We start from the raw sequence: 17,379 nt of genomic DNA, 5'->3' as shown, positions 1-17,379 counted from the left end.
GGCTCAAACATTGTCTGTTCTGGCATCCAGCTGCTGAGTATGAAATGCTCCTCCACCGGAAGCTATACCCAAGGTGGCAGCCACACCACGGCGGATAGGAGACCTTAGGCCAACAACCTACTGCTTCCGAAACCAAAAACCGTTACAGAAACCGAAAATGGAAGATTACGAACTGATTCAACGGCAACGACTGAATGAATGCATGAAACAACGGACAAGAATTGGAACTTGGAATGTATTAACTCTAGCCCTGCAGGATAAACTGCCACAACTAGCCAATGAGGCATGCCGTATGACGCTTGAGATCCTAGGTCTGAGCGAATTCCGTTGGCCGAACTTTGGAGAACACAGATTGGCGTCGGGTCAAATGCTGCCATACTCTGTCCTATGAGGTGAACACGCTCCTCGCCACCGTGGAGTTGGTTTGTTGCTCAGTGCTCACGCCCACGCAGCGCTCATGAAGTGGGAACCCATTCATGAGAGGATAGTTGTAGCCAGATTTAGAACACGGGTACGAAACCTTACCATGATCCAATGTTACGGGCCAACCGATGCTGCCGAATTGCAAGACAAAGAGAATTTTTACAGTCAACTGAATGCTGTCGTGGACAAAACTCCAAATGGTGATATCAAGAGCCTCATGGGCGACTTCAACGCGAAATTTGGTTCCGACAACTCGGACTATGAGCACGTCATAGGACGCCATGGTCTCGGAGAAATGAGCGAAAACGGAGAGCTATTTGCACAGTTTTGTGGCAACAATGATATGGTGATTGGGGAATCGCTCTTTCCTCATCGACCAGTGCACAAAGTGACATGGGTTTCCCGTGATGGCGTCACGGAAAATCAAATCGACCACATCTGCGTCAGCCGAAAATGGAGACGGAGCCTTCTTGATGTGCGGAACAAACGTAGCGCCGACATTACGTCCGACCATCATCTCCTAATCGGCGAGATCCAACTGCGCATTTCCAGGATCCAGCAACAGGAGGAGAAAATCGGGCGTCGGCTCAACACACGCCGACTGGAAGACGCTGCGGTGAAAAGGTCCTTCGTCGAGGAGCTAGAGAACCGTACTGCGGATATTCTAGCAGGAGGTAGCGTCGAAGATCAATGGAGCGCCATCATGAACGCTTTCATCGCCACCGGCGAGAATAATTTGGGTGAGCTACGCACCCGGGGAAAGCAGTGGATCACAAATGATACCTGGAGGAAAATAGAGGAGCGAAGGAATGACAAAGCCACGATAGAGCGAGCGAAAACACGAGGAGCCAAAGCCATAGTCCATCAGCGCTATTCGGCTCTCGAGAAGGAAGTGAAACGCTCATGTAGACGGGACAAAAGAGCGTTGGCGGACTCTCTAGCCGACGAAGGTGAGAAAGCCGCAAACACCGGCGACATCCGTCTCCTCGACGATGTTTCACGTCGCCTTAGTGGGACTAATATAAATGCAAGGGTATCCCTGAGAAAATCATCGGCCTCATTGAAGCACAGTACAGAGCATTTTCGTGCAGAGTACTGCACAACGGTGTTTTGTCCGATCCCGTCCGGGGCGTTGCTGGAGTGAGGCAAAGATGTATACTATCACCGCTACTGTTCCTCATCGTAATCTACGCGATCCTGGTGGGTGCGATAGTCCGTGAACCAAATCATGGATTGCTGTGGCAGCCCATTACCATTGAGCATTTAAATGCCTTCGAATTGGCTGATGACGCTGCTCTCCTTGCTCAACGGTGCTCTGATATGCAGAGCAAGCTCAATGATCTTGCCAATCGCTTCTCAGCGGCAGGTCTTACCATCAACGTCAACAAGACCAAATCGTTGGACGTAAACACAGTCAACCCTTCCAGCCTTACTGTAGCTGGGCAATCAGTGGAGAATGTTGAATGCTTCCATTATCTTGGTAGCCAAATGGCGACCGATGGCGGCACTAAGATCGACATAGGTGCACGGATCAAGAAAGCGAGGTCTGCTTCTGCGAGTTTAAGAAATGTATGGAAAAACAACCAAAATAGTCAATGCACCAAAATCCGATTTTTCAACTCGAACGTGAAATCTGTGCTGCTATACGCCAGTGAAACCTGGTGTGTATCAGTGGAGAACACGCAACGGCTGCAGGTCTTCATCAATAGATGCCTACGGTATATAATTCGTGCATGGTGGCCTCACAATTGGATCTTCAACGTGGAGCTTCATCGTCGATGTCATCAAAAGCCGATAGCGACAGAAATTCGGGAGCCAAAGTTGGGTTGGGTCGGTCGCACTCTAAGCAGGGGCGGAAACGAAATTTGCGAGCAAGCGTTAGACTGGAACCCAGCAGGACATCGCAGCAGAGGCAGACCCAGAGGCTCATGGCGGCGCAGCCTCATCAACGAAATCATGCAGTCGACAGAAATTTACCTGGCCACAGGTCAAGGCGATGGCTAATCGCCCAGGATGGAAAACTTTTAATTCGGCCCTCTGCACCACCGCGGGTGCCCAGAACTGAAAGGAAGTAGTAGTACGAATCGCGTAGACGTGACTGTTGAAAAGAGGATGGGAACACAGCAGGGCCTATAAAACACATCTGAATAAACCGCATGAGCACTACAGAGCTAAAAACGTTTTATTAATACATAAAATAATACATTCATATAAAAGGACACCCACAACTTCGGTGATTTCTTTATACACGCATTCCGTCTCATATTTTCACTACGTCTGATATGATTGACAGTAATGAGTAGAACAGGTATGAGTTTCTATCTAAAAATACTTTTCATATAATTTGTTTTGCAATATTCTTCACCTAACTTTTGGAAAGGGCATATGAAAAAACTTAATTTTAATTAGAAGTCGAAAACGGTTTGTTGAATTGAAATGGTTTCTTCGAAGATAATTCAGGATATTTGAAGGTTTTTTAGAAAAAAAAAAAAACAACATATATAATTTCAATTTACCACCCTCGATGTTATTATTGTTTTTCTACTAAAAGCTGACTTCCAGCTACAAAATTTGGATGTTTAAATGCTTCTAACTTATTTTCTCGAATTGTATTTTTCATCGATTTTTTCAAAGCAATCAAAAAACAATTTTTGATATAAAAATATATTCTGCGTACAAGTTCCAATGAGAAAACAATACATATTTTTACCTATATGTAAAAATACTAAAGTAACAGCAAATTCAATGCATGTGCACAAGTTCATGCGGATGTCGGAGTGATGTTAGGAAATGTTTGTTTTTGGCATAAAGGCTCACGCATTGGTGCATGGATGCCAGGCGTAAAGAAATGAAATAATGGACACAAGCTCTGCCATCTGGCAATAGATGTATGAACAATCTTCATTTTCACATATATCCTGCCATAACAAACCTGATTTTGTCAGCCCCTGATCGAATTTTGAGCTGTCAAAAATCAGGACATTTCTATTCAATTTTTACTATTAAACAATGTTTAGAATCCATTTGAGAGACCCTTAAAGAATCCTAGAAGAATCCGAGAAGAATTTATGAAGAAACTCCAAAATGATTCCCAGTGAAATTATCTCTATAGAAATCCCTTGTGGTAATCCTGGGAGTAAAAAAAAACCCTTTGTATATCCTAGAAAATGCCTGAACTGAACGCTGAAGGGATCCCAGGAAACCCCGGAAGAAATCTCTGAAGGGACCCCAGGAAAAATATCGAAAGAAATCCCGGCAGAAAGCCCTGAAAGTATTACGATGAAAGATTTGGAAAAATTCCTAAAGAAAATCCAATAAATATCAATGAAAGAATCACAGAAGATTTCTCAAGAAATCTTTGAAAGGATCCAGTAAGGATCTCCATTGGAATCACTAAATAAATGTTAAAAAGAATGCCTAAAAAAATCAAGAAGAAATCCCAGGAGAAACTATTGATAGAACCGTGGAAGGAATTCCTGAAGAAATCCCCAATGGAATCCCGGAAAGAAACCCTCAAATAATCTCGGAATGAATTTTGGGACGAGTCTCGAACAAAAACCTGAGAGTAATCAATTACTAAATTTCGGAAGAATCGCTGATGAAATATCGGGAAATGTCCTTGAAAGAAACTCGAAGAAATCGCCGAAGGTAGACGGAGGAAATCCCGGGAGAAATTGAGAACAAAATACCGAAATGAAGAATCCTTGACAAAATAAAAAAAAGAAATCCCAGTAGAAAGCCCCAGATGTTATGAGAAATCAATTAAGCTGTTAATTACCGTTGGACGCTCCACACATCCTGTAACATCGGCGTCCAAACGTCCAGGCCGGCTCACCTCTAAGGTATCTCAGGGTCGGCGACTGCTTGCTTCGGGAGGACACATTTACCTTTTTCGAGGAACAAAGCGGACAAAACAATAGAGTTGCAGACCCACTGATAGGAAAACCAGGGCGGTCAAGCAGCGTATAATAAAGCAGTACAAAACAAAAAAGAACTAGACTTAAACATATTTATTCTTCGACATTAGACATTACAAAAATCAAGGGAAAAGGGGGGGGGGTCGTTGCGGCCGTGCGGGAACGTTGAAAGAGAGAGGAGAGATCGTGTCGGTCTTACTTGCCAGATGAAATCAGCAGGCACATCCGGAGGCAGTCATCAGGGAGCTGGATCGCCTCGAGGTCTTGGTCCGGCCAGTTCGATGGGGCATCGTGGCAGTGGTACAATACTCCGTAGGGTTCAGTGGTCGTCACCGGGCAGGTTACTACCGGGCTAATTGGCACTCAATGGCCAGAATCAGGTCCTTCGAAATTCAACGTCCAGACGCTCGCCAACGGGGCGGTAACCCATCGGATGTTGGGCGGCGGCAAGCGGGGCACGCCCACGGGCCTCACCGTCGCCCTCACCTCCAGAGCGTCCGTTACCTTACCCTCGTGGCGTGTAGTCCAGCAATGGCGTCGCTTGCTGTCTACCAGCGCCGGGCTCGCCGAAGTCTTTCCCTACAGCTTCTTCGGGTATCGGTGAAGGGCCTTGGTCTCGATGGCGCTACACTAGGCCGAGCACTGGGCTACAGCTGTCTTCTTCCGTAATCACACCCGAATTCACTACGATCTTCTACGCTTAGGGTTCCACGTCCGGATCGGTTGCTCCCGTCCCCGTTTCGGATTTCACTCCCGGGTCCTTTTCTGCTCCGATTTCCGACTCTTGCTACTACACGAGGATTTTTCCTTTTTCGGAGCTTGTCTTCTTCGTCCGTTTCCTTCGACGATCGGATACTTTCTGCCCATTTCTTCCTTTCGATCCGTGTCCCTCCTCGTCTCCTTCTCTTTTCCCCTCTCTCTCGCCATCCCTCCTCTCTACTCTCGAGATCGATTTCCGGAGCTGTCATTTAAGCAGGGGTGCCAAATTCGTAGATAGAACGAATGTTGTGGAGATGCGAGACGTGCCTAACTGGTTAAAGGTGTAGTAAGGGGGTTTACTAGGGGTGTGGGTACTATTTACAAACATTTTTATTATGCTAGGGAAGTGGGTGGTATTTACAAACGTAATTTTCCTAAACCTCCTACCAAGCAACTACTACTTTGAAACCGTTTGGCCTCCTTACCGTGGGTATATTTAAATTGGTTCCGAATTGTCGGTAACAAAGCTCAATAGGCACCGTCCACAAATTACGTAGCGCTCTAGAGGGAGCGGGGGAGGATGACCGAGCGTTACGGCCCATACAAAAATTTAAGGATTTTCATACAAAACAGCGTTACGGAGGGGAAGGGAGGGTTGAAAATGTCGATTTTAGCGGGACAAACCTTCGAAAGACCCCGGATATCCGCAGGAAGAATCACGGGACGATTTCTGGAAGGAATCCCTGAAAAAATCCAGGAAGAATCCTTGAACAAAAAAATCAAGATGAATCACTAAGAGAATTCTGATGGAATCCCTGAAAAAGTCCTAGGAGAAACCTACTTCTTCCAAGGAAGAATACGAGACGAATTCTTGAAGAACCCCGAAAAGATTTCCGGAGAAATAAAAGAATCTTGGGTAAAGTCCCTGAAGGAAATCCGTGTAGAATCAATAAAATAAAATACGCGAAGAATCTAAGGAAAAATACCTGGAAGAATCCCAGCAGAATTCCCTTAGTAGATGAATCCCGGGTGAGATCTCCGAAAGAATCCTGAATGCACCGCTGAAGGAATCCCGGGATGAGTCTCCAAAAATATCTCCTGAATTTCTCAAAAAAGCCCTGAAAGGATTCAGAAGGGAACGCCACTGGAATCCCTAAATAAATATTAAATAAAGCATGCCTGAAAGTGTGCTAGAAGATATTATTATTATTATTATTTAATATGATTCATCCGACAGTTAAGTCTACATGAATGTTAAGAGGTAAAAATTACAACACAAATATAAAACAGTCATCAAAATCTCATCTTAATCTTCTAATTCTGTTGCGAAACTTGTAGGAAGCCTCGCCAAACTCGAATTCCGACTCCACCGCCGAGAAAGCTCTAATAATAGACGTGAGCGGTTCATTGTAGCCGTAGTCTGTACGATGATACCTGGTCTGCAGTAGGGAAGAAGTCCGAAGCACGCGTTGAGGAATACGAAATTCTAACTGCGACAACAGATCTGGGCAATCCACTTCGCCGTTCAAAAGCTTCGCGGCAAAAGTTGCCTGTTGAACCCGTCTTCGATGCTCCAAAGTGTCCAAATCCAGCAACTGGCATCTATCCTGGTATGGAGGTAAATTAGCCGGATCGCGCCATGGCAAATGTCGCAACGCCAGCTTCACGAATCTCTTCTGAACACGTTCAATTCGAAGTATCCATGTTGTTTCATATGGACTCCAAACGATTGCGGAGTTTTCTAGCAGTGGCCTTACCAAAGAGCAGTATAATGCTTTTAAGCAGTAGGGATCTTTAAAATCACGAGCGATTTTGGAAATAAATCCTAGTTGGCGATTCGCTTTCGATATTACTGCACTGTAATGTAGACGAAAATCAAGTTTTGGGTCCAAAAGAACACCTAGATCGTTCACTTTGTCTACTCTGTTTAGCTTAACTCCATTAATGTGGTAATCAAAACGGATGGGTTTCTTATTGCGATGAAATGTCATCACCACACATTTTGTGGTACTGACGGTTAGTCTACATCGCCGGCACCATTCTACGAAAAGGTCCAAAAGTTTTTGAAGACGATGACAGTCTTGTTCCGTACGCACGACGAGGTAGAGTTTCAGGTCATCTGCATATTTCAGTTTGCACTTATCACCCAGTAATGCCGCAACATCATTAAAAAACAATGTGAAAAGCAACGGTCCCAAGTTGCTTCCCTGAGGCACACCAGACGTACTGGAGAATGGTTTTGAAACACATGAATCAAGCTTCACACGGAGAGTCCTATTGGTCAGGTATGACAGCAACCACGTCTTAAGAGATGTCGTAGCACCAAGCTTAGCCAGTTTATAAACCAGAATCCTATGGTCTATCTTGTCGAAAGCAGCTTTAAGATCGGTGTAGATGACGTCGACTTGAGTGTTATGTTCCATAGCCGTAACGCACGTGCTGGTGAATGTTAACAAATTGGTAGTAACCGATCGGCCAGGAATGAAACCGTGCTGGTCTGTGGAAATGTAGCTCCTCGAGTGATTCAAAATAGCCTGACTTAGTATTATTTCAAACAGTTTAGATGCTGCCGATAAGCTTGTTATACCCCGATAATTTTTGACATCCCGACGGTCCCCAGCTTTAAATACCGGAAACATGAATGACTGCTTCCACAATGTCGGAAATTTGGCTTGTTCGAAGGAGCGGTTGAAAATGGCAGCGAGAGGTTTGGCCAAAGCAGCTGAGCAACGACGAAATACCACAGCAGGAATGCCATCCGGCCCAGGTTTAACAGAGTTTTTCAGCTTCTTCGACGCAGCGATAACTTCTTCTTCAGTGACGACAATCGTGTCCAGATTCAAAAAATCAGCAGGCACGTTACTTGCTGCTGATTCCGCCTCATTGTCGCTAGCTCCATCCTGATCAAAAATAGAAGCAAAGTGCTCTGCAAACATCTCACTCGCTTCCGCAGTACTAGATGCTTCTTTATCGCCAAGTCGCATGTTTGATGGAAAGCTAGAGTTTTTCCTTTTACTATTGACAAAACTCCAAAAACTACGAGGATTTCGCCGTAGATTCCCCTGAACTCTAAGAACATGGGATTTGTACAGGGCGCCATTAAGCTTACAGTAGGCACTGCTTGCACGTTTAAACGCCCTCTTATTGTCGTTAGTTTTGCACAGCCTGAGTTTCCGTTGGGCAGAGTTCCGCTCCCGTTTTAATTTTCGCAGTAACGGTGTACTCCAAGCAGGGGATAATGGACGTCTCTTGAGCGGTACATTTGATTCTAACCAATTCTCAATTATACTACTAAATCTTACAGCCATTTCATCAGCATCAGGGCACTCCAGAACATTTGTCCAGTCCAGGTCCAATAAAAATTGCAAAAACAGAGGGTAATCGATTTTTCGGTAGTCTAGCACTTTCGCTTCATCCTGCACGGTACGAGCAGGGTGAGCAAGTGAAGTAGAACTTGCCGGAAGGGCCATAGCCAGAGGGGGGTGATGAGCATCAATTGGCAATAACGATTCGACAGATGCATCGATTTCCAACTCGTTCTCGACATTGTGGAAAACTAAGTCGAGTGTGCGTCCCAGCTCATTGCGAACTGAATTACGCTGGCTTAAATTGACAAAGTCCATGCCATCGAGAAGGGCCATATTGGCCGTGTTCAAGGATGATGTTTCAGCGAGACGGACTGTATAACCTTCGATAGTCCATTTCAGAAGAGGTTGATTGTAATCGCCTCCTGTAACCTCCTTAACGGATGCGATATGCGCCTCTATAACTCCGACGTCTCGGCTTCGATCTGGTGGAATGTATACCGCGACGATGTTGAGCTTGGAACCTTTTATATTCGCCGTTACACAAACTTGCTCTAATCTCGTGCCATTATCTACTGTTACCAAAGTGCTTGAATGGCATCGTGCAACCGCAATCAATACCCCTCCAAAACAAGCTTTGTCGCTATTACGCGAGGACCGATCACAGCGAAAGACGTCATAAGCGGATCCAAACAGCTGAACGGAGCTAATGCAGTCGTCAAGTCCAGTCTCAGTCAAGATAATAACATCATACCCACAGTCAGCAGCGGCAATGAACAGCTCATCGATTTTAGTCCGGAGTCCCCGAACATTTTGGTAGTATGCCCAGATACGATTGTCTTCATCTTGCGTTGGATGATGCTTAGGCGATGAGATGTCCCTGCAAAATGGGCGGGATTCAGTGTCCAGAGAAACTCTATTATTTATGTACTTGCCTGAGCGAGCAGGCTGGAAGACCCCTACACCTATTCCGAACACAGGAACGGAACGGCTTGGATGGCTCGAACAAACCGCAGGCAAAACAGGAGAACACCGGCGAGGCTCGACTGTGTCGGGTGGCTTGGGGTCTTCCATAATGCTTGGTGGTGTGCGTTCCGTTGCGAAGGATGGTTGGAGAATCATCGACGAGGGTAGGCCTAGTACCTCCAGGCTAGCACCTACAGGACTAGCAGGTTTTGGAGATTGCTCGTTACAAACAACCATGCTGGGGAATGAACGAAATTCAGCGTACGAAGATACTCTATTATTTGTGTACTTGCCTGAGTGAGCAAGCTGGAAGACCCCGTCACCTATTCCGAACACAGGAACGGAACGGCTTGGATGGCTCGAACAAACCGCAGGCAAAACAGGAGAACACCGGCGAGGCTCGACTGTGTCGGGTGGCTTGGGGTCTTCCATCATGCTTTTTGATGTGCGTTCCGTTGTCGGCGTACCTATTGTGTCGGAGTGTCCACGTTGACAGGAGACAGAACTGTTGGTGTCCGAGCGGCGAGTGGAGTCCCATCGCCGAGTCTTGGTATTTTCGCTGGTCCCCAAAAATCCCGTTCAGATGGCATGTTCTCGAACTCTCGGAAATAAATTCCTTTGGGCCAAACAGATGGATCAAGAGCAGTAGTTTTCAGTTTGATGTCCAAACCTACTCTGAAGGAGATGAATGCAAATTGCTGCAAATCTGCTCCTTTTCGTACCAGTTTTCTCACTTCTATGGAATCATCAGTCTGTAGACAGTTTTTGACCAACCCCGAAATATCGGCTTCGGTCACATGGCGAGCAATTCTAGATAGATATAGCCAGAATCTCTCGGGTGGTTTGGCAACCGTTTCCACAGTGAGATTTTCTTTTTCTACCGATTTTGTGCCTACAGTGAGCTTCACATCAGGACGGGATCTAGGCGTGTCTTTAGCAATTGACCGACTCCGCTTAATGCTTGGCCATACTGAACGAGTCAAATTTATTCCAGGTGTATCTTTCTGCTGCGTTTTGCTAGCAAGTGATTCAGTCAGTTGCTTAGTTTGGTGGATTTCGTTCCTCAATTCAACCAATGATTCTTTAATAGCCTCGGAAACACCGGTCACAATCTCGTCGCAAGTAACAGGGGCGTTTTCTTTCAGTGTGTCAAGTACAGCAATACAGTTTTCACAGAACCACAATACGTTTGCTTGCTCATTGATGAAGTCCGAGTTCGATCGCTTTAAACCCACACATTTGAGATGCGTAGTTTTATCGCAAAAACGGCACTGCAGAAAGTCAAGCGATTTGATTGCCTTAGAGCAATGGTAACAATCTGAATCCATTTCCAAAGCAAGTGGATTTATGGCAAACGGAGCAAAAATTTAGGTGTTCGTTGATAGATGGTGCTGATCACACTCACGAAACGATGACGTCAGATACGATGTCAGACAATGATCCACAATGCAGCAGTTGAACACAGTACCGATATCCCCGAACGGAACAAATAAATTCAATTTACTGCAACGACGCGGCACAGCATCAAACAACAGGTAGTCAAACCAGACGGTAATTTAAAGACGATACGATTAATCTACACCCGTCGATTTTGCATTCGAAATTGAACGAGAAAAACACCACAGACGAAGAGCGATAAACAAAGCACGATGTGATAGCATGAGAGGTTCTCAACTATATATGACGGGAGAAACCATTGAAGGAATCGTGAAATAATCCCGGAATGAATCTCGGGACGAATATTTAAAGAAAAACTGAGAGAAATCAATTAATACTCGGAAGAAATTCCTGATGGAATATCGAGAAATGTCCATGAAGAAATCTCGAAAAAAAATCCCTAAAGATATGCAGGAAAATCTTGAAAGACATTGCTAACAAAATTCCAGAAAGAATTCATGGAAGAATCCTTGAAAGAATCGTGGAGAAATTCCTGAAGTAATCTTAGTAGAAATCCCTATGGAAATTTCTAAAGAAATCCCCAGCGGAATCATATGAGAAATCAATTAAGGAATCACTTGAAATATCCAGTAGGAATTCCTTAATTATTTTCTGGAAAAAAAATACTGAAAGAATGCACTAGGAGTCCCAGGACAAATCCCCAAAACGATCCCGAAAGAAAACATTTAGGGAAACGCGGAAGAATGCCGAGAGAAATCTTTTGAGGAATAGCCGGAATAATCCTGGAGAGAATCCTTAAATGAATCATTAGAGGAACTCTTTAAAGAAACCCGTCAAAAATGAATGTGGAAATCTCGGGAGATAACAATAAAAGAATCCAGGAAAAAAATCCTATAGCAAGCCTGGAAAAAATCCTGAAGAAATCTCGGGAGAAAACTCGGGAAAAATCGTGGATTCCTTATGGAATCTCAACAATAATCCGTGCAAGAGGGCGACAAGTTGGATGCCGGGAACTATCACGCGATCACACTACTGAGCGCTACCTTATGCCGCCGTCTATCATCGATTGCAAGAGAGTTTGTGCGGCAATATCAGGCTGGATTCATTGGGGAACGCGCTATAACGGACTAGATGTTCGCCATCCGCCAGGTGTTGCAGAAATGCCGCGAATACAACGTGTCTACACATCACTTGTTCATCGATTTCAAATCGGCGTATGATAAAATCGATCGAGAACAGCTATGGCAGATTATGCACGAATACGGATTCCCGGATAAACTGATACGATCGATCAAGGCGACGATGGATCGAGTTTGGTGCGTAGTTCGGGTATCAGGAACACTCTCGAGTCCCTACGAATCTCGCAGAGGATTACGGCAAGATGTTGGTCTTTCGTGCTTGTTGTTCAACATCCAGTTAGAAGGTGTAATAAGGAGAGCGGGGATAAACACGAGTGGAACGATTTTCACGAAGTCCGTACAGCTGCTTGATTTCGATGATGATATTGATATTATAGTTCGCAAATCTGAGACTATGGCGGAAACGTACATCCGACTAAAGAGTGAAGCCTTGCGAATCGGATTAGTTGTTGATGTGTCGAAGACAAAGTACATGGTGGCAAAGGGCTCCAGGGAAGAAGTTCGTCGTCACACGAAGTTAACCATCTACAAAACGGTGATTAGACCGGTAGTCCAGCATGGACTCTACGTGTAGAGGACCAACGCGCCCTTGGAGTTTTCGAACGGAAGGTGTTGCGTACCATCTATGGAGGAGTGCAGATGGAAGATGGGACTTGGAGAATGCGAATGAATTTCCAGAGGAACCCCAGCAAGAATTGTTTGAAAATCATAGCTGAAAATTCTGGAGGAATTTTGAAGGAATCGATGGAAAAAAATCTCTGGAAAAATTCCCTGAGGACTCCTTGGAGGAATTACCAGAGAAATTTCCAAACGTTTACCAGGATTTTCAGGATATTTTTTTTTCAGTACTGCTAGTTAAAAAAAATCCTAAGGCTTTTCAGGAACTGTTTACAGATTTAACTGGGTATTCTGTTGGGGATTTCTGTAGGGGTGCCTTCAGGATTTTCTTGAAGGAAGTGTCACCGGAAATCATTTACAAATGTTTTCAGAATTTCCCTCAAAAAAATCTTCCTAAAGGATTCGCAAATCACAAGTAAAAATTTCTAGGAATCTTCACACATTTCTTTCCGAATGTCGGAACCCAGCAGGTTATATTCCCATTGATCTCATGAAAAATATAAATAATATCCTTTATATATTGTCGGTTTCTTTCAAAATGGGCACAATTCAAATAGTGTGAGTTTTCAGAATAAGCGTTTGAAAATTTCGAATCTTGAATCACCTCCTACAAATTCACTTATTTCGCTCATCATTTGACAAAAGTAAACGCATTTTAATTGTTGTATCATGAAAAAATAGTTTCAAAATTCATGAAACAGATAGTCCTTTGATCTGTTTCATGATTTTTGAAGTACTATTTTTCAACGACTATTGAAAACTTGCTTATTTTGAGTTGTGCTCTAATTGCAGAAAATTGGTAGAAATGCTAAAATCTTACGTTACTTAACGATTTTTGGAACGGGTCTTTGTGAGATGAAAATTCGTGTAGTTTTTCATCATTTGCCATTCAAAGCTCATAAATGACACATTTTGAGTTGTGCCCTACTGCAGCAAACCAACGATATCACCTTTTGCCTGATTACCTACTTGAGGAGCATGAATTGAGCTCCCAATTTTAAATGCCCCCGAAGGTCCAAATTAGCTAAAACAGAATATAAATGATATTTGATTAGATACTGAGTTTTGTTAATCTAACAGATCAATCGAATTTTTAAAATGAAAGTAATAAATGTGCTCGAATGCAATTACTTTGATGTCTAAATCCAAAAACGAAAAAAGAAACACGTGACTGTGATAATTTTCTCTCAAATGCTCAGAAACCATTTCTTATTTCAAATATAGAGCCCAGTCTAATCCCAACCTTAAGCTACCGACAGCCTAAAGCTGTATAATAAACACCCTCGATGGTTTAATCCCTATTTATTACCTTTCTGATCTCCCGACATTCAGTAATCAATAAATCTCGTTGGATTAAGCTTCCGCTCCGTTATCTCGCACCGTCATTCGACCGCTCTGCTCAGCACAGCACACTTCCTAATGTCAGGAGGGATTAAAACTTGTGCGGTCGTCGGATTCTCACCGCTGCGCCGTGTCGAGTTGGTCGAGCAATTATGGAAACAATCTCACAAATCAATTGAAATTTGCACCGGCAACGCGACACTCACTCGCGAATGACCCCTGATCACATTCATTGAGCATAGCACCGAACTTTCATCACCGCGAATGCGAAATTCCAACAACTTCACTCGAGTGTGTGTGCGACGATTGGCGACCACAAATGACAAACTCACTGCTTGGTGGGTCGGAATATCTTCTTTGTGATGATTCTGCTTTCACTATCATTAATCACAGAACTTTTGTCGCATTCCTTCCCTCTCCTCCGCTTCCCGCGCTCTCTATCACTTCTCCGGTTCGGCAGATACAGCTCCCCTTATCGACCCACGCCTGTTTGTTTCCCTGCGTCTTCACTATTCATTCGATTCTTCCTTTTGCACTCGATCTTCTCTGTTTTGTTGGTCGCGTATATCTCACTCGTCTCTGACGGCCCTCTCGATCTCTTCTCCTTCTTCAGTTTCCTCTTCACGTTGCTTCGCTCACTCTCGGTCGCTTCCTACACAGATTTTGATGTAGTAAATATTGATTTTTTTTATTCTTCCTTCCCCTTCTTGGAATATTTACATGCTTTCTTGGCGACAGCGATTAGGCTACACTCGCGTAGGATTCTTATTTGATTTTCTTTGAAAACACTGCTGCATTCACCCAAATTTATGATGATTTGATTGCACCAAACGCCACTTGGACGCCTTCGGCTAAAACACCAACCGGAATCGTGTTACAGGAAACTTACAAATGCACTCGTAATTTCAATCAATCACTATCATATCTTGCACACACTGATTTGATTGGGATTAATTCACCAAAAACACAATTGGCCTGAAATCCTGAATCTATTGGATTACGGAGGAAAAGACTTTACGCAATCTCCGGTGAAAAATAGGCTCTGCCTCTTGAGGTTCCCATTTCTGCAGCACTTGATGACCTTTCCCTTCAGGACAACTAATCATCCGGATAACTTCCTATTTTTTGCAAGCAATTTGACACCGATTCCAGGGTCTGGTCAATCAAGACTTATTGACACACGCACATGGAACACACTGAAAAACCAAAAAAATCCACAGAACACACGCAAAAACGGCACGACAACGACGGAGGACGCGGCGGAAGCGGTTCCCGTAAAATCCGGATTGCGGAACTCCTCACTGTCTCAACTAGCGTTAGATCGTCTTGCACCAGGTTTCAAACCATCCTCTGCGTTCCACAACGAACCGGAAGTTTAGCCCGGACAATCGAACGACACCGACCATTCAGAAAGGCTAGGTTTTCCCTGTTCTATCTGTCCTCCGCAGGGGTAGACATTTTGAATATCACACAAAATCCGCAGTAGACGGCGACGACGACGACGATGGCGAGGAGCGCAATAACATTGTACTTCGGATGATGCTTCTCTCTCACTATACGACGTTAGGATTCAGAATATCTTGCCTAGTCCACCAGTCGGTGCCTGCCTATGTTTTCGGCTGTCTGGATCTGCCCTCTCTCGTTTTATGTTTCGTTTGGACAAAATCGATAATTTTATGCTCTCGTTCTCTTCCGCAGCTGCAGTCAAGCATATTGTACAGGCAGCATATAGCATGCGTTCACTCTCCACGCTCAAACTTCATTCATGTACCTTCTTTTGTCCATTCTGACAGTTCGCTCTCGAGGACTTTGGTTCTCTCACCCCAAAACGGCTGTTGTATTGTTGTTAGTCGCCCCTTTTTTGTTTGCTTCTGTCTGTGCCAAGAGTTTGCGTGTTTTGATGCAGTATTTTACTCTCTCTCGTTCGCACTTCTCGCTCTTCTGTTTATGGTTTGGCTCTCTCCGAAAGATAGTGGGAATGGTAATGGTAGTAGTGACATCCTACCATCGCCATTTGACAGTGACACAAAAACGATACAGAATGACGTTTTAGTATGTGCCAACTTATCGTTCGCCCTCTCAGGCTGTTATTCGTTTTTTTTTTAAATTAAAATAAATTAAAAAAAAAAATCGTTTCAATTTATCTATACCGTTCCCAACGCCTAAATATAGGCAAATGTCTAGGAAACAAAACACTACTCTTGTTAATCCACACGGAGAAAAATAATTAGTAAACACAATCAAATGTTGGTTTACTTTGACCGGACGTTTGGTTTGAGTTCGGCACAACTGGCACAATAGTTAAATTTGACTATCCGCGGCAGTTGTTATTAACCAAAGTTTTGAGTTGTTTATCTGGCAGAGAATATAAACAGTTTTGTTTGTTGTTTCAACTGTCATATGCCGTTCGTTAAAAAAAAAAATTGGTTTATTTTCAACATTTATTTATCGTGAAAAACAAACCAAAACCATTAGTTGCAACTACAAACCCCTCCGCTCAAATCCTATTATTTGGCTTGAAATTCAACAAACCTTCTTGTTGTTTCAAACTAGATACTAGCGTGTCCCAAAATTGCACATAGTCAAAAATCTTGGGGGTTCACCCTGCGAATGATAGCCAAGGGTGTTAGAAACAAACTTTTGTATGACGGAAACTTTCAGAAATGTTGTTTAGAGGTCGCCCCGGCGAAATTTTTGAAAAGTGGCAATTTTTCGTAATAAATTGCATACAAATATTTTTTACCGTGCAAAAATTGGCAATATACACCATTTTTATATTTTTTACAGCTTGATATAGATCCAAGCTAATTGGGAAAAATAAACGACATGATTTGTAGGTAACTTTTTGATGCTGAATTTTTGAATTCACCAAAATTTGTCATTTTTTGATATACAATGCATTTTACCCATCATAAAAAGTATCTCAACCGAAAAACACAAAAAAGGCAACATGTTGGATTGTGGTAACTATCGGGCGATTACACTACTGTGCGCTGCCTGATACTCTCTCAAATTGAATGCCGCCGTCTATCACCGATTGCAAGAGAGTTCGTTAGGCAATATCAGGCTGAATGGGTAATGGGTGAACGTGCTATAACGGATCAGATGTTCGCCATCCGCCAGGTGTTGCAGAAATGCCGCGAATACAACGTGCCCACATATGGCAGATTATGCACGAATACGGATTCCTGGATAAACTGATACGATTAATCAAGGCGACGATGGATCGAGTGATGGGCGTAGTTCGAGTATCAGGGACACTCTCGAGTCCCATCGAATCTCGCAGAGAATTACGGCAAGGGTGTGGTTTTCGTGCTTGCTGTTAAACATTGCGTTATAGGATGTAATAAGGAGACCGCGAATAAACACAAGTGGAACGATTATACTAAGTCCGTTCAGCTGCTTGGTTTCGCTGATACAGCTTGCAAATTTCAGACGATGGCGGAAACGTACAACTGAGAAAAGAATGAATCCAGAATAATTCGTATACTTGGGCTCACTGGTGAACGCCAGCAACGACACCAGCAGAGAAATTCAGAGACGCATTGTGGCAGGAAATCGAGCTTACTTTCA

Source organism: Aedes albopictus, chromosome 2 (genome assembly GCF_035046485.1).
Source record: "Aedes albopictus strain Foshan chromosome 2, AalbF5, whole genome shotgun sequence".
Taxonomy (NCBI): domain Eukaryota; kingdom Metazoa; phylum Arthropoda; class Insecta; order Diptera; family Culicidae; genus Aedes; species Aedes albopictus.
This window is presented reverse-complemented; position numbering follows the sequence as displayed.